Source organism: Triticum urartu, chromosome 3A (genome assembly GCF_056163025.1).
Source record: "Triticum urartu cultivar PI428250 chromosome 3A, HENAU_Tu73, whole genome shotgun sequence".
Taxonomy (NCBI): Eukaryota; Viridiplantae; Streptophyta; class Magnoliopsida; order Poales; family Poaceae; genus Triticum; species Triticum urartu.
Window position 1 is genome coordinate 177,049,038 of NC_141875.1, and position 22,447 is coordinate 177,071,484.

Here is a 22,447-nt window from a genome sequence, read left to right on the forward strand (position 1 = left end):
TTCTTTCATACATGTCACTCATGAGTCATTGCATATCCCGGCACACCGCCGGAGGCATTCATATAGAGTCATATTTTGTTCTAAGTATCGAGTTGTAATTGTTGAGTTGTAAGAAAATAAAAGTGTGATGATCATCATTATTAGAGCATTGTCCCAGTGAGGAAAGGATGATGGAGACTATGATTCCCCCACAAGTCGGGATGAGACTCCGGACGAAAAATAAGAAAGAAAGAAAGAAAGAAAAGAGGCCATACAAAATAGAAAAGGCCCAAATAAAAAAATGAGAGAAACAAGAGAGAAGGGACAATGCTACTATCCTTTTACCACACTTGTGCTTCAAAGTAGCACCATGATATTCATAGTAGAGAGTCTCCTATTTCGTTACTTTCATATATTAGTGGGAATTTTTCATTATAGAACTTGGCTTGTATATTCCAATGATGGGCTTCCTCAAATTGCCCTAGGTCTTCGTGAGCAAGCAAGTTGGATGCACACCCACTTAGTTTCTTTTGTTGAGCTTTCATATACTTATAGCTCTAGTGCATCTGTTGCATGGCAATCCCTACTCACTCGCATTGATATCTATTCATGTGCATATCCATAGCCCGTTGATACGCCTAGTTGATGTGAGACTATCTTCCCCATTTTTGTCTTCTCCACAACAACCATTCTATTCCACCTATAGTGCTATATCCATGGCTCACGCTCATGTATTGCATGAAGATTGAAAAAGTTTTGAGAATTTCAAAAGTATGAAACAATTGCTTGGCTTGTCATCAGGGTTGTGCATGATTTAAATACTTTGTGTGGTGAAGATAGAGCATAGCCAGACTATATGATTTTGTAGGGATAACTTTCTTTGGCCATGTTATTTTGAGAAGACATAATTGCTTTGTTAGTATGCTTGAAGTATTATTATTTTTATGTCAATATGAACTTTTATCTTGAATCTTTCGGACCTGAATATTCATACCACAATTAAGAAGAATTAAATTAAAATTATGCCAAGTAGCACTCCGCATCAAAATTCTGTTTTTATCATTTACCTAGTCGAGGACGAGCAGGAATTAAGCTTGGGGATGCTTGATACGTCTCCAACGTATCTATATTTTTTGATTGCTCCATGCCATATTATCTACTGTTTTGGACATTATTGGGCTTTATTATCCACTTTTATATTATTTTTGGGACTAACCTATAAACCAGAGGCCCAACCCAGAATTGCTGTTTTTTTCTGCCTATTTTAGGGTTTCGAAGAAAAGGAATATCAAACAGAGTCCAAACGGAATGAAACCTTCGGGAACGTGATTTTCTCAACGAACAAGACCCAGGAGACTTGGACCCTATGTCAATAAATAAAGGAGAAAGCCACGAGGTAGGGGGTGCGCCTACCCCCTAGGCACGCCCTCCAAGTAAAGTTACCGATGAACGAAGACGAAAGAGGGGATGCCTTTCGGGGCATCCCCAAGCTTAGGCTTTTGGTTGTCCTTGAATATTACCTTAGGGTGCCTTGGGAATCCCCAAGCTTGGGCTCTTGCCACTCCTTATTCCATAGTCCATCGAATCTTCACCCAAAACTTGAAAACTTCACAACACAAAACTTAACAGAAAACTCGTGAGCTCTGTTAGCGAAAGAAAAGAAAACACCACTTCAAGGTACTGTAATGAACTCATTATTTATTTATATTGGTTTTAAACCTACTGTATTCCAACTTCTCTATGGTTTATAAACTATTTTACTAGCCATAGATTCATCAAAATAAGCAAACAACACACGAAAAACAGAATCTGTCAAAAACAGAAAAGTCTGTAGTAATCTGTAGCTAACACAAGTTCTGGAACCCCAAAAATTCTAAAATAAATTGCTGGTCGTGAGGAATTTATCTATTAATCATATGCAAAAATAATTAACTAAATAGCACTCTCCAATAAAAAATGGCAGCAATTCTCGTGAGCGCTAAAGTTTCTGTTTTTTACAGCAAGATCAAAAAGACTTTCCCCAAGTCTTCCCAACGGTTCTACTTGGCACAAACACTAATTAAAACATAAAAACTCAATCATAACAGAGGCTAGATAAATTATTTATTACTAAACAGGAGCAAAAAGCAAGGAATAAAAATAAAGTTGGGTTGCCCCTAGCTAGGCATGATGATTTCAATGATGTTCACATAAAGGATAAGAGTTGAAATATAAAGAGAGCATCATGAAGAATATGACTAGCACATTTAAGTCTAACCCACTTCCTATGCATAGGGATTTTGTGAGCAAACAACTTGTGGGAACAATAATCAACTAGCATAGGAAGGTAAAACAAGCATAACTTCAAAACTTTAAGCACATAGAGAGGAAACTTGATATTATTACAATTCCTACAAGCATATATTCCTCCCTCAGAATAATTTTCAGTAGCATCATGAATTAATTTAAAAATATAACTATCACATAAAGCATTCTTTTCATGATCTACAAGCATATAAATTTTATTACTCCCCACACAAGCAAAATTCTTCTCATGAATAATAGTGGGAGCAAACTCAACAAAATAATTATCATGTGAGGCATAATCCAATTGAAAACTAAAATCATGACGACAAGTTTCATGGATATCATTATTCTTTATAGCATACAAGTCAACACAATAGTAATCATAGATAGCAACTTTGTTCTCATAATCAATTGGAACCTCTTCTGGAATAGTGGAATCATTACTAAATAAAGTCATGACCTCTCCGAAACCACTTTCATCAACATAATCATCATAAATAGGAGGCATGCTATCATCATAATAAATTTGCACATCACAACTTGGGGGACTAAAAATATCATATTCATCAAACATATCATCCCCAAGCTTGTGGCTTTGCATATCATTAGCATCATAGATATTCAAGGAATTCATACTAACAACATTACAATCATGCTCATCATTCAAAGATTTAGTGCCAAACATTTTAATGCATTCTTCTTATAACACTTTGGCACAATTTTCCTTTCCATCATACTCACAAAAGATATTAAAAAGATGAAGCATATGAGGCAAACTCAATTCCATATTTTTTTGTAGTTTTCTTTTATAAACTAAACTAGTGATAAAACAAGAAACTAAAAGACTCGATTGCAAGATCTAAAGATATACCTTAAAGCGCTAACCTCCCCGGCAATGGCGCCAGAAAAGAGCTTGATGTCTACTACACAACCTTCTTCTTGTAGACGTTGTTGGGCCTCCAAGTGCAGAGGTTTGTAGGACAGTAGCAAATTTCCCTCAAGTGGATGACCTATGGTTTATCAATCTGTAGGAGGTGTAGGATGAAGATGGTCTCTCTCAAGCAACCCTGCAACCAAATAACAAAGAGTCTCTTGTGTCCCCCAACACACCCAATACAATGGTAAATTGTATAGGTGCACTAGTTCGGCGAAGAGATGGTGATACAAGTGCAATATGGATAGTAGATATAGGTTTTTGTAAGCCGAAAATATAAAAACAGCAAGGTAACTAATGATAAAAGTGAGCACAAACGGTATAGCAATGCTAGGAAACAAGGCCTAGGGTTCATACTTTCACTAGTGCAAGTTCTCTCAACAATAATAACATAATTGGATCACATAACTATCCCTCAAAATGCAACAAAGAGTCACTCCAAAGTTAGTAATAGAGGAGAACAAACGAAGATATTATGGTAGGGTATGAAACCACCTCAAAGTTATTCGTTCGGATCGATCTATTCAAGAGTCCGTACTAGAATAACACCTTAAGACACAAATCAACCAAAACCCGAATGTCACCTAGATACTCCAATGTCACCTCAAGTATCTGTGGGTATGATTATACGATATGCATCACACAATCTCAGATTCATCTATTCAAACCAACACAAAGAACTTCAAAGAGTGTCCCAAAGATTCTACCGGAGAGTCAAGACGAAAACGTGTGCCAACCCCTATGCATAGGTTCATGGGCGGAACCCGCAAGTTGATCACCAAAACATACATCAAGTGGATTATGTGATATCCCATTGTCACCACAGATAAGCACGTGCAAGACATACATCAAGTGTTCTCAAATCCTTAAAGACTCAATCTGATAAGATAACTTCAAAGGGAAAACTCAATCCATTACAAGAGAGTAGAGGGGGAGAAACATCATAAGATCCAACTATAATAGCAAAGCTCGCGATACATCAAGATCGTACCACCTCAAGAACACAAGAGAGAGAGAGAGAGAGATCAAACACATAGCTACTGGTACATACCCTTAGCCCCGAGGGTGAACTACTCCCTCCTCGTCATGGAGAGCACTGGGATGATTAAGATGGCACCGGAGAGGGATTGCCCCCTCCGGCAGGGTGCCGGAACGGGTCTAGATTGGCTTTCGGTGGCTATGGAGGCTTCTGGCGGTGGAACTCCCGATATATTCTACTCCTCGAAGTTTTTAGGGTATATGGGTATATATGGGAGGAAGAAGTACATCGGTGGATCTCCGGGCTGTCCACGAGGCAGGGGGGCGCGCCCAGGGGGGTGGGCGCGCCCCCACCCTCGTGGGCAGCCCGGGACTCTCCCAGTCCATCTCCGATACTCTATGTGCTTCTTTTGGTCCAAAAATAAGTTCCGTGAAGTTTCAGGTCAATTGGACTCCGTTTGATTTTCCTTTTCTACGATACTCTAAAATAAGGAAAAAATAGAAACTGGCACTGGGCTCTGGTTAATAGGTTAGTCCCAAAAATAATATAAACGTGTATAATAAAGCCCACAAACATCCAAAAGAGATAATATAATAGCATGGAACAATCAAAAATTATAGATACGTTGGAGACGTATCAGTTATCCTCGTGGCAACAATACAATACGTGCCTTGCTGCCCCTACTGTCACTGGGAAAGGACACCGCAAGATTGAACCCAAAGCTAAGCATTTCTCCCATTGCAAGAAAGATCAATCTAGTAGGCCAAACCAAACTGATAATTCTAAGAGGCTTGCAAACATAACCAATCATACATAAAAGAATTCAGAGAAGATTCAGATATTGTTCATAGAGAAACTTGATCATAAACCCACAATTCATCGGTCTCAACAAACACAGCGCAAAAGAATATTCCATCGAATAGATCTCCACAATAGAGGGGGAGAACATTGTATTGGGATCCAAAAAGAGAGAAGAAGCCATCTAGCTAATAACTATGGACCCGAAGGTCTGAGGTAAACTACTCACAAATCATCGGAGAGGCTATGGTGTTGATGTAGAAGCCCTCCGTGATCGATGCCCCCTCCGGCGGAGCTCCAAAACATGCCCCAAGATGGGATCTCGTGGATACAGAAAGTTACGACAGTAGAATTATGGTTTGGCTCCGTATCTGATCGTTTGGGGGTACGTAGGTATATATAGGAGGAAGGAGTACGTCGGTGGAGCAACAGGGGGCCCACGAGGGTGGAGGGCGCCCCTGGGGGTGGGGGGGGGGGGTAGGCGCGCCCCCTACCTCGTGGCTTCCCTGTTGGTTGCTTGACGTAGGGTCCGAGTCTCCTAGATCATGTTCGTTCCGAAAATCACGTTCCCGAAGGTTTCATTCTGTTTGGACTCCGTTTGATATTCTTTTTCTGCGAAACTCTGAAATAGGCAAAAAACAGCAATTCTGGGCTGGGCCTCCGATTAATAGGTTAATACCAAAAATAATATAAAAGTGAATAATAAAGCCCAATAATGTCCAAAACAGACGATAATATAGCATGGAGCAATCAAAAATTATAGATACGTTGGAGACATATCAAGCATCCCCAAGCTTAATTCCTGGTCGTCCCTGAGTAGGTAAATGATAAAAACAGAATTTTTGATGTGGAATGCTACTAGGCATAATTTCAATGTAATTCTTCTTAATTGTGGCATGAATATTCAGATCCGAAAGATTCAAGATAAAAGTTTAATATTGACATAGAAATAATAATACTTTAGGCATACTAACTAAGCAATTATGTCTTCTCAAAATAACATGGCCAAAGAAAGTTCATCCCTACAAAATCATATAGTTTAGTCATGCTCCATTTTGATCACACAAGAATGCTCTCATCATGCACAACCCCGATGACAAGCCAAGCAATTGTTTCATACTTTAGTAACCTCAAACTTTATAAACCTTCACGCAATACATGAGCGTGAGCCATGGATATAGCACATGATAGGTCATGGGTGGAATAGAGTATAATGATGGGGCTTATGTGGAGAAGACAAAAAAGGAGAAAGTCTCACATCAACGAGGCTAATCAATGAGCTATGGAGATGCCCATCGATTGATGTTAATGCAACGAGTAGGAATTGCCATGCAACGGATGCACTAGATCTATAAATGTATGAAAGATCAACAAAAGTAACTAGTGGGTGTGCATCCAACTTGCTTGCTCACGAAGACCTAGGGCACTTGAGGAGGCACATTGTTGGAATATACAAGCCAAGTTCTATAATGAAAAATTCCCACTAGTATATGAAAGTGACAAAACAAGAGACTCTCTATCATGAAGATCATGGTGCTACTTTGAAGCACAAGTGTGGGAAAAAAGATAGTAGCATTGTCCCTTTTCATTTCTCTCTTTTTTTGGGACTTCTTCCTTTTTTTATTTGACCTTTCTCTTTTTTTATTGGGACAATGCTCTATTAAATGATGATCATCACACTTCTATTTATTTACAACTCAATGATTACAACTCGATACTAGAACAAGGTATGACTATATATGAATGCCTCCAGCGGTGTACCGGGATATGCAATGAACCAAGAGTGACATGTATGAAAGAATTATGAACGGTGGCTTTGCCACAAATACTATGTCAACTACATGATCATGCTAAACAATATGACAATGGTGAACGTGAAGGAAATATGCTCTAGAGGCAATAATAGAGTTATTATTTATTTCCTTATATCATGGTAAATGTTTATTATTCATGCTAGAATTGTATTAACCAGAAACATAATACATGTGTGAATATATAGACAAATAGAGTGTCACTAGTATGCCTCTACTTGACTAGCTCGTTGATCAAAGATGGTTATGTTTCCTAACCATAGACATGAGTTGTCATTTGATTAACGAGATCACATCATTAGGAGAATGATGTGATTGACTTGACCCATTCCGTTAGCTTAGCACTTGACCGTTTAGTTTGTGGTTATTGCTTTCTTCATGACTTATACATGTTCCTATGACTATGAGATTATGCAACTCCCGTTTACCGGAGGAACACTTTGTGTGCCACCAAACGTCACAACGTAATTGAGTGATTATAAAGGTGCTCTACAGTTGTCTCCGAAGGTACTTGTTGGGTTGGCGTATTTCGAGATTAGGATTTGCCACTCCGATTGTCGGAGAGGTATCTCTAGGCCCTCTCGGTAATGCACATCACTTAAGCCTGGCAAGCATTGAAACTAATGAGTTAGTTGCGGGATGATGTATTACAGAACGAGTAAAGAGACTTGCCGGTAACGAGATTGAACTAGGTATTGAGATATCGACGATCGAAACTCGGGCAAGTAACATACCGATGACAAAGGGAACAACGCATGTTGTTATGCGGTCTGACCGATAAAGATCTTCGTAGAATATGTAGGAGCCAATATGAGCATCTAGGTTCCGCTGTTGGTTATTGACCGGAGACGTGTCTCGGTCATGTCTACATAGTTCTCGAACCCGTAGGGTCCGCCCGCTTAACGTTTCGATGACAGTTATATTATGAATTTATATGTTTTGATGTACCGAAGGTTGTTCGGAGTCCCGGATGTGATCACGGACGTGACGAGGAGTCTCGAAATGGTCGAGACATGAAGATTGATATATTGGAAGCCTATGTTTGGATATCAGAAGTGTTCCGGGTGAAATCAGGATTTTACCGGAGTACCGAGGGGTTACCGGAACCCTCCGGGGGCTTAATGGGCCATAGTGGGCCTTTGTGGAGAAGAGGAGAGGCGGCCAGGGCAGGGCCGCGCGCCCCTCCCTCCTAGTCCGAATAGGACAAGGAGAGGGGGGCGGTGCACCCCCTTTCCTTCCTCTGTCCCTCCTCTTTCCCCCTCCACTCCTAATCCAACAAGGAAAGGGGAGGGAGTCCTACTCCCGATGGGAGTAGGACTCCTCCTGGCGCGCCCCTCCTGGCCGGCCGCACCTCCCCCCTTGCTCCTTTATATACGGGGGCAGGGGGCACCCTAGAGACACAACAATTGATCGTTTGATCTTTTAGCCGTGTGCAGTGCCCCCTGCACCATAGTCCACCTCGATAATACTATAGCGGTGCTTAGGCGAAGCCCTGCAATGGTAGAACATCAACATCGTCACCACGCCGTCGTGCTGACGAAACTCTCCCTCAACACTCGGCTGGATCGGAGTTCGAGGGACGTCATCGGGAACATGTGCTGAACTCGGAGGTGCCGTGCGTTCGGTACTTAATCGGTCGGATCATGAAGATGTACGACTATATCAACCGCGTTGTGCTAACGCTTCCGCTTTCAGTATACGAGGGTACGTGGACAACACTCTCCCCTCTTGTTGCTATACATCACCATGATCTTGCGTGTGCGTAGGACAATTTTGAAATTACTACGTTCCCCAACAGTGGTATCAGAGCCAGGTTTTATGCGTTGATGTTATATGCATGAGTAGAACACAAGTGAGTTGTGGGCGATATAAGTCATACTGCTTACCAGCATGTCATACTTTGGTTCGGCGGTATTATTGGATGAAGCGGCCGGGACCGACATTACACGTACGCTTACGCAAGACTGGTTCTACCGACATGCTTTGCACACAGGTGGCTGGCGGGTGTTAGTTTCTCCAACTTTAGTTGAACCGAGTGTGGCTACGCCCGGTCCTTGCGAAGATTAAAACAACACCAACTTGACAAACTATCGTTGTGGTTTTGATGCGTAGGTAAGAACGGTTCTTCCTCAGCCCGTAGCAGCCACGTAAAACTTGCAACAACAAAGTAGAGGACGTCTAACTTGTTTTTGCAGGGCATGTTGTGATGTGATATGGTCAAGACATGATGCTAAATTTTATTGTATGAGATGATCATGTTTTGTAACCGAGTTATCGGCAACTGGCAGGAGCCATATGGTTGTTGCTTTATTGTATGCAATGCAATCGCCCTGTAATGCTTTACTTTATCACTAAGCGGTAGCGATAGTCGTAGAAGCATAACATTGGCGAGACGACAACGATGCTACGATGGAGATCAAGGTGTCGCGCCGGCGACGATGGTGATCATGACGGTGCTTCAGAGATGGATATCACAAGCACGAGATGATGATGGCCATGTCATATCACTTATATTGATTGCATGTGATGTTTATCTTTTATGCATCTTATCTTGCTTTGATTGACGGTAGCATTATAAGATGATCTCTCACTAAATTTCAAGATAAAAGTGTTCTCCCTGAGTATGCACCATTGCCAAAGTTCATCGTGCCCAGACACCACGTGATGATCGGGTGTGATAAGCTCTACATCCATCTACAACGGGTGCAAGCTAGTTTTTGCACACGCAGAATACTTAGGTTAAACTTGACGAGCCTAGCATATGCAGATATGGCCTCGGAACACTGAGACCGAAAGGTCGAGCGTGAATCATATAGTAGATATGATCAACATAGTGATGTTCACCATTGAAAACTACTCCATTTCACGTGATGATCGGTTATTGTTTAGTTGATTTGGATCACGTGATCACTTAGAGGATTAGAGGGATGTCTATCTAAGTGGGAGTTGTTAAGTAATATGATTAATTGAACTTAAATTTATCAAGAACTTAGTACCTGATAGTATCTTGCGTGTCTATGTTGATTGTAGATAGATTATCCTCATTGCTGCACAGAAGAATTATGTCCTGGAAGCACCGTTGGGTGCGAGGCCTGCTGCCGATGCAACTGACGACGTTAAGAACGTCTAGCAAAGCAAAGCTGATGACTACTCGATAATTCAGTGTGCCATGCTATACGACTTAGAACCGGGACTTCAACGACGTTTTGAACATCATGGAGCATATGAGATGTTCGAGGAGTTGAAGTTAATATTTCAAGCAAATGCCCGGATTGAGAGATATGAAGTCTCCAATAAGTTCTATAGCTGCAAGATGGAGGAGAATAGTTATGTCAGTGAGCATATACTCAAAATGTCTGGGTATCATAATCACTTGACTCAACTGGGAGTTAATCTTCCTATTGATAACGTCATTGACAGAGTTCTTCAATCACTGCCATCAAGCTACAAAAGCTTCGTGATGAACTATAACATGCAAGGGATGGATAAGATGATTCCCGAGCTCTTCGCAATGCTAAAGGCTGCGGAGGTAGAAATAAAGAAGGAGCATCAAGTGTTGATGGTCAATAAGACCACCAGTTTCAAGAAAAATGGCAAAGGGAAGAAGAAGGGGAACTTCAACAAGAACAGCAAGCAAGTTGCTGCTCAAGAGAAGAAACCCAAGTCTAGAACTTAGCCTGAGACTAAGTGCTTCTACTGCAAGCAGACTGGTCACTGGAAGCGGAACTGCCCCAAGTATTTGGCGGATAAGAAGGATGGCAAGGTGAACAAAGGTATATGTGATATACATGTATTGATGTGTACCTTACCAGAGCTCGCAGTAGCACCTGGGTATTTGATACTGGTTCTGTTGCTAATATTTCCAAATCGAAACCGGGACTACAGATTAAGCGAACACTGGCCAAGGATGAGGTGACGATGCGCGTGGGAAACGGTTCCAAAGTCGATGTGATCGTCGTCGGCACGCTACCTCTACATCTACCTTCGGGATTAGTATTAGACCTAAATAATTGTTATTTGGTGCCAGCGTTGAGCATGAACATTATATCTGGATCTTGTTTGATGCGAGACGGTTATTCATTTAAATCAGAGAATAATGGTTGTTCTATTTATATGAATAATATCTTTTATGGTCATGCACCCTTGAAGAGTGGTCTATTTTTGATGAATCTCGATAGTAGTGATACACATATTCATAATGTTGAAGCCAAAAGATGCAAAGTTGATAATGATAGTGCAACTTATTTGTGGCACTACCATTTAGGTCATATCGGTGTAAAGCGCATGAAGAAACTCCATACTGATGGAGTTTTGGAACCACTTGATTATGAATCACTTGGTACTTGCGAACCGTGCCTCATGGGCAAGATGACTAAAACGACGTTCTCCGGTACTATGGAGAGAGCAACAGATTTGTTAGAAATTATACATACAGATGTATGTGGTCCGATGAATATTGAGGCTCGTGGCGGATATCGTTATTTTCTCACCTTCACAGATGATTTGAGCAGATATGGGTATATCTACTTAATGAAACATAAGTCTGAAACATTTGAAAAGTTCAAAGAATTTTAGAGTGAAGTAGAAAATCACCTTAACAAGAAAATAAAGTTTCTACGATCTGATCGTGGAGGAGAATATTTGAGTTACGAGTTTGGTCTACATTTGAGACAATGCGGAATAGTTTCGCAACTCACGCCACCCGGAACACCACAGCGTAATGGTGTGTCCGAACGTCGTAATCGTACTTTATTAGATATAGTGTGATCTATGATGTCTCTTATTGATTTACCACTATCGTTTTGGGGTTATGCTTTAGAGACGGCTACATTCACGTTAAATAGGGCACCATCGAAATCCGTTGAGACGGCGCCTTATGAACTGTGGTTTGGGAAGAAACCAAAGTTGTCGTTTCTTAAAGTTTGGGGCTGCGATGCTTATGTGAAAAAGCTTCAACCTGATAATCTCGAACCCAAATCAGAGAAATGTGTCTTCATAGGATACCCAACAGAGACTTTTGGGTACACCTTCTATCACAGATCCGAAGGCAAGACATTCGTTGCTAAGAATGGATCCTTTCTAGAGAAGGAGTTTCTCTCAAAAGAAGTGAGTGGGAGGAAAGTAGAACTTGATGAGGTAACTGTACCTGCTCCCTTATTGGAAAGTAGTTCATCACAAAAACCGGTTCCTGTGACGCCTACACCAATTAATGAGGAAGTTAATGATGATGATCATGGGACTTCAGATCAAGTTGCTACTGAACCTCATAGGTCAACCAGAGTAAGATCCGCACCAGAGTGGTACGATAATCCTGTTCTGGAGGTTATGTTTCTAGACCATGATGAACCTACGAACTATGAAGAAGCGATGGAGAGCCCAGATTCCGCAAAATGGCTTGAGGCCATGAAATCTGAGATGGGATCCATGTATGAGAACAAACTGTGGACTTTGGTTGACTTGCCCGTTGATCGGCAAGCCATTGAGTATAATGGATCTTCAAGAAGAAGACTGACACTGACGGTAATATTACTGTCTATAAAGCTCGACTTGTTGCAAAGGTTTTCGACAAGTTCAAGGGATTGACTATGATGAGACTTTATCACCCGTAGCGATGCTTAAGTCTGTCTGAATCATGTTAGCAATTGCCGCATTTTATGATTATGAAATTTGGCAAATGGATGTCAAAACTGCATTCCTGAATGGATTTCTGGAAGAAGAGTTGTATATGATGCAACCAGAAGGTTTTGTCGATCGAAAGGGAGCTAACAAAGTGTGCAAGCTCCAGCGATCCATTTATGGACTGGTGCAAGCCTCTCGGAGTTGGAATAAACGCTTTGATAGTGTGATCAAAGCATTTGGTTTTATACAGACTTTTGGAGAAGCCTGTATTTACAAGAAAGTGAGTGGGAGCTCTGTAGCATTTCTGATATTATATGTGGATGACATATTGTTGATTGGAAATGATATAGAATTTCTGGATAGCATAAAGAGATACTTGAATAAAAGTTTTTCAATGAAAGACCTCAGTGAAGCTGCTTATATATTGGGCATCATGATCTATAGAGATAGATCAAGACGCTTAATTGGACTTTCACAAAGCACATACCTTGACAAATTTTTGAAGAAGTTCAAAAATAGATCAAGCAAAGAAAGGGTTCTTGCCTGTGTTACAAGGTGTGAAGTTGAGTAAGACTCAATGCTCGACCACTGCAGAAGATAGAGAGAAGATGAAAGATGTTTCCTATGCTTCAGCCATAGGCTCTATCATGTATGCAATGCTGTGTACCAGACCTGATGTGTGCCTTCCTATAAGTTTAGCAGGGAGGTACCAAAGTAATCCAGGAGTGGATCCCTGGACAGCGGTCAAGAACATCCTGAAATACCTGAAAAGGACTAAGGATATGTTTCTCGTTTATGGAGGTGACAAAGAGCTGGTCGTAAATGGTTACGTTGATGCAAGCTTTGACACTGATCCGGACAATTCTAAATCCTAAACCGGATACGTGTTTACATTGAACGGTGGAGCTGTCAGTTGGTGCAGTTCTAAACAAAGCGTCATGGCGGGATCTACATGTGAAGCGGAGTACATAGCTGCTTGATAATCCCCAAGTGCAAGGAATCATCGTAGTAATTTCCAAAGGTGGAAGTGATAAGTATGGAGTGTCGAACCCACAAGGAGCTAAAGGTAAGATCAATATTCTCTCAAGCCCTATCTGCCACTGATACGACTCTACGTACACTGAACGTTTGCTTCCAACTAGCAACGAGAAATAAAACTATGTTGTGGGTATGAAGAGGATAACTTTATATGATATCAGAGAGCTAAAATATAAAAGTAGGTGCTGTTATCATGAAGTTAGAATATATTACTAAATATTATAAATAGCAAGTGTCGAATAATGGTGGATCGGTGTGCGGAATTGTCCTAGGCAATCGTTAACAAGACCGGTAATCACCATTGTAGTTTCATATGAGGGAGAGGCATAAGCTAACATACTTTCTCTACTTGGATCATATGCACTTATGATTGAAACTCTATCAAGCATCCGCAACTACTAAACATCATTAAGGTAAAACCCAACCATAGCATTAAAGCATCAAGTCCTATTTATCCCATACGCAACAACCCCCTTACTCGGGTTTGTGTTTGTCACTCACGCAACCCACTATAAGCGAATCATAAACGTATTGCAACACCCTACAACGGGAATCCCTCACGCTTGCGTGACACGGAGGGCACCATAGGACAGCACCAAAGTAAAACATACAACTCATACCAATCTAGATCATAAATCAACCTAAAGACAAAGGATAGCTACTCAAAACATCATAGGATGGCAACACATCATTGGATCATCATATGTGGCATAAAGCACCATGTTCAAGTAGGGATTACAGCGGGGTGTGGGAGAGTGGACCGCGTAAAAGAGATGAGGGTGATGATGATGGTGATGTTGATGAAGATGATCACCGCGACGATGATTCCCCTCCCGATGGCACTCCGGTGCCACCGAGAGAGAGGAGTAGAGGTTCTCCCCCTTGTGCTGCCTCCTCCATGGCCTCCCCCTAGATGGGGAGAGGTTCTACCTCTGGTCATGGCATTCATGGTGATGATGGCCCCTCCGGGATCCTCCTCCATGACCTCCAGTGATGATGGCCCCTCCAGCAGGGTGCCAGAGAGGGCCTAGATTGGTTTTCGGTGGCTATGGAGGCTTGTGGCGGCGGAACTCCCGATCTAGGTTAATTTTCCGAGGTTTCTGTATTTATAGGAATTTTTGGCGTCGGTCTCACGTCAAGGAGGTGCCCGAGGCGTCCACGAGGCAGGGGCCCACGCCCAGGGGGGCTGGGCGCGCCCCCACCCTCGTGGACAGCCCTGGACTCTTCTGGCCCAAATCTTTTACTCCGGGGTCTTATTTTGGTCCATAAAAAATCGTCAAAAATTGGCACGTCAATTGGACTCCGTTTGATATTCCTTTTTTGTAAAACTCAAAAACAAGGAAAAAACAGAAACTGGCACTGGGCTCTAGGTTAATAGGTTAGTCCAAAAAACCATATAAAATAGCACATAAATGCATATAAAACATCCAAGGTTGATAATATAATAGCATGAATACTTCATAAACTATAGATACGTTGGAGACGTATCAGCATCCCCAAGCTTAATTCCTGCTCGTCCTCGAGTAGGTAAATGATAAAAGAAATAGTTTATGAAGTTTGAATGCTAGCAAGTGCATAAGTTTCATCAATGATAGTTCCAATCACTTTTTCTAGCATCATTATATATCATAACAATAGCTCATTTTCATAAAACTTTTCATGATCAAGTAACAAGTTGTTCACATGTTAAAGTATAGATCATAAACTCTCTTGAAACTAACAAACTATATTCTCGGTCATCAAACAATTGCAATTCATCTTACTTTCAGGAAGGGTCTATGTCAGAGCTTTGATTCAGCAAACTCCACATACTCAACTATCATTTAGCCTTTGACAATTGATGACCCTCACGTGATATTTATGGGTTCAAAGTTTTAATCGGACACAGAGAAAGATAGGGGCTTATAGTTTTGCCTCCCAACGTTTTACCTCAAGGGTAATGTCAACAAAAATAGTTCATGAAAACTAAACTTACATCCAATTGGATATATATATATATATATCAGGATCTTTCCAACACAATGTGCTTGCCAAAGGATAAAATGTAAAAAGGAAAGGTGAAGATCACCATGACTCTTGCATAATGGTATAAGATAAAAGTAAAAGATAGGCCCTTCGCAGAGGGAAGCAGAGGTTGTCATGTGCTTTTATGGTTGGATGCACAAAATCTTAATGCAAAAGAACGTCACTTTATATTGCCACTTGTGATATGGACCTTTATTATGTAGTCTGTCGCTTTTATTTCTTCCACATCACATGATCGTATAAAGCTTATTTTCTCCACATTAATAGATCATACATATTTAGAAGGCAATTTTTATTGCGCACCGATGACAACTTACTTGAAGGATCTTACTCAATCCATAGGTAGGTACGGTGGACTCTCATGGCAAAACTAGTTTAAGGAATGTTTGGAAGCACAAGTAGTATCTCTACTTGGTGCAAAGAATTTGTCTAGCATGAGGGGGAAAAGCAAGCTCAACTTGTTGGATGATCCAAGACAATATACTTTATTTCGGATATAAGAAAACATAACCCATTACGTTGTCTTCCTTGTCCGACATCAACCTTTTAGCATGTCATATTTTAATGAGTGTTCACAATTACAAAAGATGTCCAAGATAGTATATTTATATGTGAAATCTCTCTTCCTTCAATATTCTTTCATGAACTGTTCAAGTGACCAATTCTACGTTTGCTAACTTTCAATAAGTTTACTACCTATACTTATTCTATGTGAAGTCATTACTCCCCATGGTATAAGCATATGAAACATATATAAACTCAGATTTATGATGTTCAATTATTCAACCATTTACTCATAGGATATACGTGAAGCACGTGAGTAAATGATAAACTACTCCAAAAGATAATAGTGAAGGACACTGAGTAGTCAAATAATTAACTAGCCATGGGAGGATTCTTTTTCACTTAATATTTCAGATCCAATGATTTTATTCAAACGTCAAATAAAATTGAAAATACGCTCCAAGCAAAACACATATCATGTGACGAATAAAAATATAGCTCCGAGTAAGGTATACCGATAGTTTTGAAGACGAAAGAGGGGACGCCTTCCGGGGCATCCCCAGCTTAGGCGCTTGAGTATTCCTTGAATATTAACTTGGGGTGCCTTGGGCATCCCCAAGCTTAGGTTCTTTCCACTCCTTATTCTCCTCATATCGATATCTCATCCAAAGCTTGAAAACTTCAATCACACAAAACTTAACGGAACTTCGTGAGAAAGGTTAGTATGATAAAGAGTAAACCATTCACCTTGGTACTGTCAAAGACAAATATAATAATTGTTCTCACACAATGCCTACTGTACCATATCATTTCTATAATTTATATTGAGAAATATAAGTCATATAAACTAGAAAACAAGCAAACTATGCAATGAAAACAGAATCCGTTAGAAACAGAACAGTCTGTAATGATCTGAACACTAACCATACCTCTGCTACTCAAAAAATTATGAAATAAATTGGTGGACGTGAGGAATTTGTCTATTAATCTTCTTCAAAAATAATCAACCTAATCGCACTCTCCAATAAAAAATGGCAGCAAATATCATGAGCGCAAAGTTTCTGTTTTTTACAGCAAGATCACATTAACTTTCACCCAAGTCTTCCCAAAGGTCTTACTTGTCACTTTATTGAAACAAAAGCTATAAAACATGATTACTACAGTATCTTAATCATGAGAACACACAAAAACATTAAGGGTAAATATTGGGTTGTCTCCCAATAAGCGCTTTTCTTTAATGCCTTTTAGCTAGGCATGATGATTTCAATGATGCACACATAAAAGATAAGAATTGAAACATAAAGAGAGCATCATGAAGAATATGAATCGAAAATTTAAACCTAACCCACTTCCTATGCCTAGTTATTTTGTGAGTACACAACTCATGGGAAGAAGAATCAACTAGAATAGGAAGGAAAAACAAGGATAACTTCAAACCTTTAAGCACATAGAGAGGAAACTTGATATTATTGCAACTCCTACAAGCATATATTCCTCCATCATAATAATTTTCAGTAGCACCATGAATGAATTCAACAACATAACCATCACATAAAGCATTCTTTTCATGATCTACAAGCATAGAAAATTTTCTACTCTCCACATAAGCAAAATTCTTCTCATTCGGAATACCGGGATCACTGGTTCCTAGAGTTGACACTCTTCCAAACCCGCTTTAGATGATAGTATTATTCATACTCCAAAAGATATAAGTGAAGTTCATTGATCATTATACAATTAATATAAACTAACCAATTTCCAAGCTCAAAATGTATAAGTGAAGCACACGAAGCATTCTATAAAACCATACTCAAAAGATTTAAGTGAAGCACAAAGAGCAATTCTATAAGATCATACTTAAAAGATATAAGTGAAGCACATAAAGTATTATATAAATTGATTAAGGGACATCTCATACTAGCATGGTTCTTAAAGAAAAATAAAAACACAAATGACACAAATCACGTGAACGAAACAAAAACCGAGGTGTACGGATAATTGTTGAAGAAGAAAGATGGGATGCCAACTGGGGCATCCCCAAGCTTAGATGCTTGAGTATCCTTAGAATATTTACTTGGGGTTCCCTGGGCATCCCCAAGATTGAGCTCTTGACTCTCTTTATTCTTCTCATATTGATAGCTCCTCGACCTTCGAACACTTCATCCACACAAAACTTTAACAAAAACTTTGTGAGATCCGTTAGTATAATAAAGCAAATCACTACCTTTAGGTACTGTTGTTAACTCATTATAAATTCATATTGGTGTAATATATACTGTATTCCAACTCATCCATGGTTCATACCCTCCGATACTACTCATAGATTCATCAAAATAAGCAAACAACACATAGAAAACAGAATCTGTCTAAAACAGGACAGTCTGTAGTAATCTGGAAGTTTAGTAAACTTCTATGACTCCAATAATTATGAAATAAATTTGAAAATTTGAGAAATTTATACAGAAGTAATGTGCAAAAAGTTTCAGACCCATTTTACTTTCCAGTAAAAAATGTAAAATCACACGCTACAGCCAAAGTTTCTGTTTTTGTTCTGCACATAGTAAACAAGCAATCTAATCATCCTAAAACCAAAGCTTGGCACATTATTTTTATAATAAAATGGATATATAAAAGGGGATAATTATTTACAGATAAACTTCCATGAAAAATTCTACATTGTTTCCGTGTGCATGAACACAAGTGCTCAAGGTCGACCCTCACTTCTTCAATGCATAACTTTCCAATCACTTCTCTTTTTGAAAAACTTTTTAGGCATGAGAGGCAAGTAATAATTTTTTTTGTATTTTCATTCTTTAAACTTTTTTGTATGTTTGACACACAACTAAACAGAAACAAAAAAGGAAAAACAAAATCGACTTAGTGAAGAAAGCAAACAAGCACACACGAGAATATCAAACCCACGCTATTGCTCCCCTGCAACGGCGCTAGAAAAGAGCTTGATAATCCCCAAGTGCAAGGAATCATCGTAGCAATTTCCAAAGGTGGAAGTGATAAGTATGGAGTGCCGAACCCACAAGGAGCTAAAGGTAAGATCAATATTCTCTCAAGCCCTATCTGCCACTGATACGACTCTACGTACACCGAACATTTGCTTCCAACTAGCAACGAGAAATAAAACTATGTCGTGGGTATGAAGAGGATAACTTTGTATGATATCAAAGAGCTAAAATATAAAATTAGGTGCTATTATCATGAAGTTAGAATATATTACTAAATATTATAAATAGCGAGTGTGGAATAATGGTGGAGCGGCATGCGGAATTGTCCTAGGATATCGTTAACAAGACTGGTAATCACTATTGCAGTTTCATATGAGGGAGATGCATAAGCTAACATACTTTCTCTACTTGGATCATATGCACTTATGATTGGAACTCTAGCAAGCATCCACAACTACTAAAGATCATTAAGGTAAAACCCAACCATAGCATTAAAGCATCAAGTCCTCTTTATCCCATACGCAACAACCCCCTTACTCGGGTTTGTGTTTCAGTCACTCACGCAACCCACTATAAGCGAATCATAAACGTATTGCAACACCCTATAGCGGGAACCCCTCACGCTTGCATGACACAGAGGGCACCATAGGACAGCACCAAAGTAAAACATACAACTCATACCAATCTAGATCATAAATCAACCCAAAGACAAAGGATAACTACTCAAAACATCATAGGATGGCAACACATCATTGGATCATAATATGTGGCATAAAGCACCACGTTCAAGTAGGGATTACAGCGGGGTGCGGGAGAGTGGACCGCGTAAAAGAGATGAGGGTGATGATGATGATGGTGATGTTGATGAAGACGATCACCGCGCCAATGATTCCCCTCCCGATGGCACTCCGGTGCCACCGAGAGATAGGAGGAGAGGTTCTCCCCCTTGTGCTTCCTCCTCCATGGCCTCCCCCCTAGATGGGGAGAGGTTCTCCCTCTGGTCCTTGGCGTTCATGGTGATGATGGCCCCTCAGGGATCCTCCTCCATGCCCTCTGACGATGATGGCCCCCTCCGGCAGGGTGCCAGAGAGGGCCTAGATTGGTTTTCGGTGGCTATGGAGGCTTCTAGTGGCAGAACTCCCGATCTAGGTTAATTTTCCGAGGTTTCTGTATTTATAGGAATTTTTGGCGTCGGTCTCACGTCAAGGAGGTGCCCGAGGCGTCCACGAGGCAGGGGCCCACGCCCAGGGGGGTGGGCGCGCCCCCACCCTCGTGGATAGCCCGGGACTCTTCTGGCCCAACTCTTTTACTCCGGGTCTTCTTTTGGTCCATAAAAAATCGTCAAAAATTGGCACGGCAATTGGACTCTGTTTGATATTCCTTTTCTGTAGAACTCAAAAACAAGGAAAAACACAAACTGGCACTGGGCTCTAGGTTAATAGGTTAGTCCCAAAAACCATATAAAATAGCATATAAATGCATATAAAACATCCAAGGTTGATAATATAATAGCATGAATACTTCATAAATTATAGATACGTTGGAGATGTATCACTGCTTCGGAAGCAGCAAATGAAGGAGTCTGGATGTAGGAGTTCATATCCGATCTAGGTGTCATACCTAGTGCATCGGGTCCAATAAAAATCTTTTGTGACAATACTAGTGCAATTGCCTTGGCAAAGGAATCCAGATTTCACAAGAGAACCAAGCACATCAAGAGACGCTTCAATTCCATCCAGGATCTAGTCCATGTGGGAGACATAGAAATTTGCAAGATACACACGGATCTGAATGTTGGAGACCCGTTGACTAAGCCTCTTCCACGAGCAAAACATGATCAGCACCAAGGCTCCATGGGTGTTAGAATCGTTACTGTGTAATCTAGATTATTGACTCTAGTGCAAGTGGGAGAATGAAGGAAATATGCCCTAGAGGCAATAATAAAGTTATTATTTATTTCCTTATATCATGATAAATGTTTATTATTCATGCTAGAATTGTATTAACCGGAAACATAATACATGTGTGAATAGATAGACAAACAGAGTGTCACTAGTATGCCTCTACTTGACTAGCTCGTTGATCAAAGATGGTTATGTTTCCTAACCATAGACATGATTTGTCATTTGATTAACGAGATCACATCATTAGGAGAATGATGTGATTGACTTGACCCATTCCGTTAGCTTAGCACTTGATCGTTTAGTTTGTTGCTATTGCTTTCTTCATGACTTATACATGTTCCTATGACTATGAGATTATGCAACTCCCGTTTACCGGAGGAACACTTTGTGTGCCACCAAACAGCACAATGTAACTGAGTGATTATAAAGGTTCTCTACAGGTGTCTCTGAAGGTACTTGTTGGGTTGGCGTATTTCGAGATTAGGATTTGTCACTCCGATTGTCGGAGAGGTATCTCTGGGCCCTCTCGGTAATGCACATCACTTAAGCCTTTCAAGAATTGCAACTAATGAGTTAGTTGCGGGATGATGTATTACAGAACGAGTAAAGAGACTTGCCGGTAACGAGATTGGACTAGGTATTGAGATACCGACGATCGAATCTCGGGCAAGTAACATACCGATGACAAAGGGAACAACGTATATTGTTATGCGGTCTGACCGATAAAGATCTTCGTAGAATATGTAGGAGCCAATTTGAGCATCCAGGTTCCGCTGTTGGTTATTGATCGGAGACGTGTCTCAGTCATGTGTACATAGTTCTCGAACCCGTAGGGTCCGCACGCTTAACGTTTCGATGATAGTTATATTATGAGTTTATATGTTTTGATGTACCGAAGGTTGTTCGGAGTCCCGGATGTGATCACAGACATGACGAGGAGTCTCAAAATGGTCGATACATGAAGATTGATATATTGGAAGCCTATGTTTGGATATCGGAAGTGTTCCGAGTGAAATCGGGATTTTACGGGAGTACCGAGGGGTTACCGGAACCCCCCGCGGGCTTAATGGGCCATAGTGGGCCTTTGTGGAGAAGAGGAGAAGCGGCCAGGGCAGGGCCACGCGCCCCTCCCCCTAGTCCGAATAGGACAAGGAGAGGGGGGCGGTGCCCCACTTTCCTTCCTCTCTCCCTCCTCTTTCCCCCTCCACTCCTAATCCAACAAGGAAAGGGGAGGGAGTCCTACTCCCGGTGGGAGTATGAATCCTCCTGGCATGCCCCTCTTGGCCGGCCACACCTCCCCCCTTGCTCCTTTATATACGGGGCAGGGGGCACCCTAGAGACACAACAATTGATCGTTTGATCTTTTAGCCGTGTGCGGTGCCCCCCTCCACCATAGTCCACCTCGATAATACTGTAGCGATGCTTAGGCGAAGCACTGCGTCGGTAGAACATCATCATCGTCACTACGCCGTCGTGCTGACGAAACTCTCCCTCAACCCTCGGCTGGATCGGAGTTCGAGGGACGTCATCGGCTGAACGTGTGCTGAACTCGGAGGTGTCGTGCGTTTGGTACTTGATCGGTCGGATCATGAAGACGTACGACTACATCA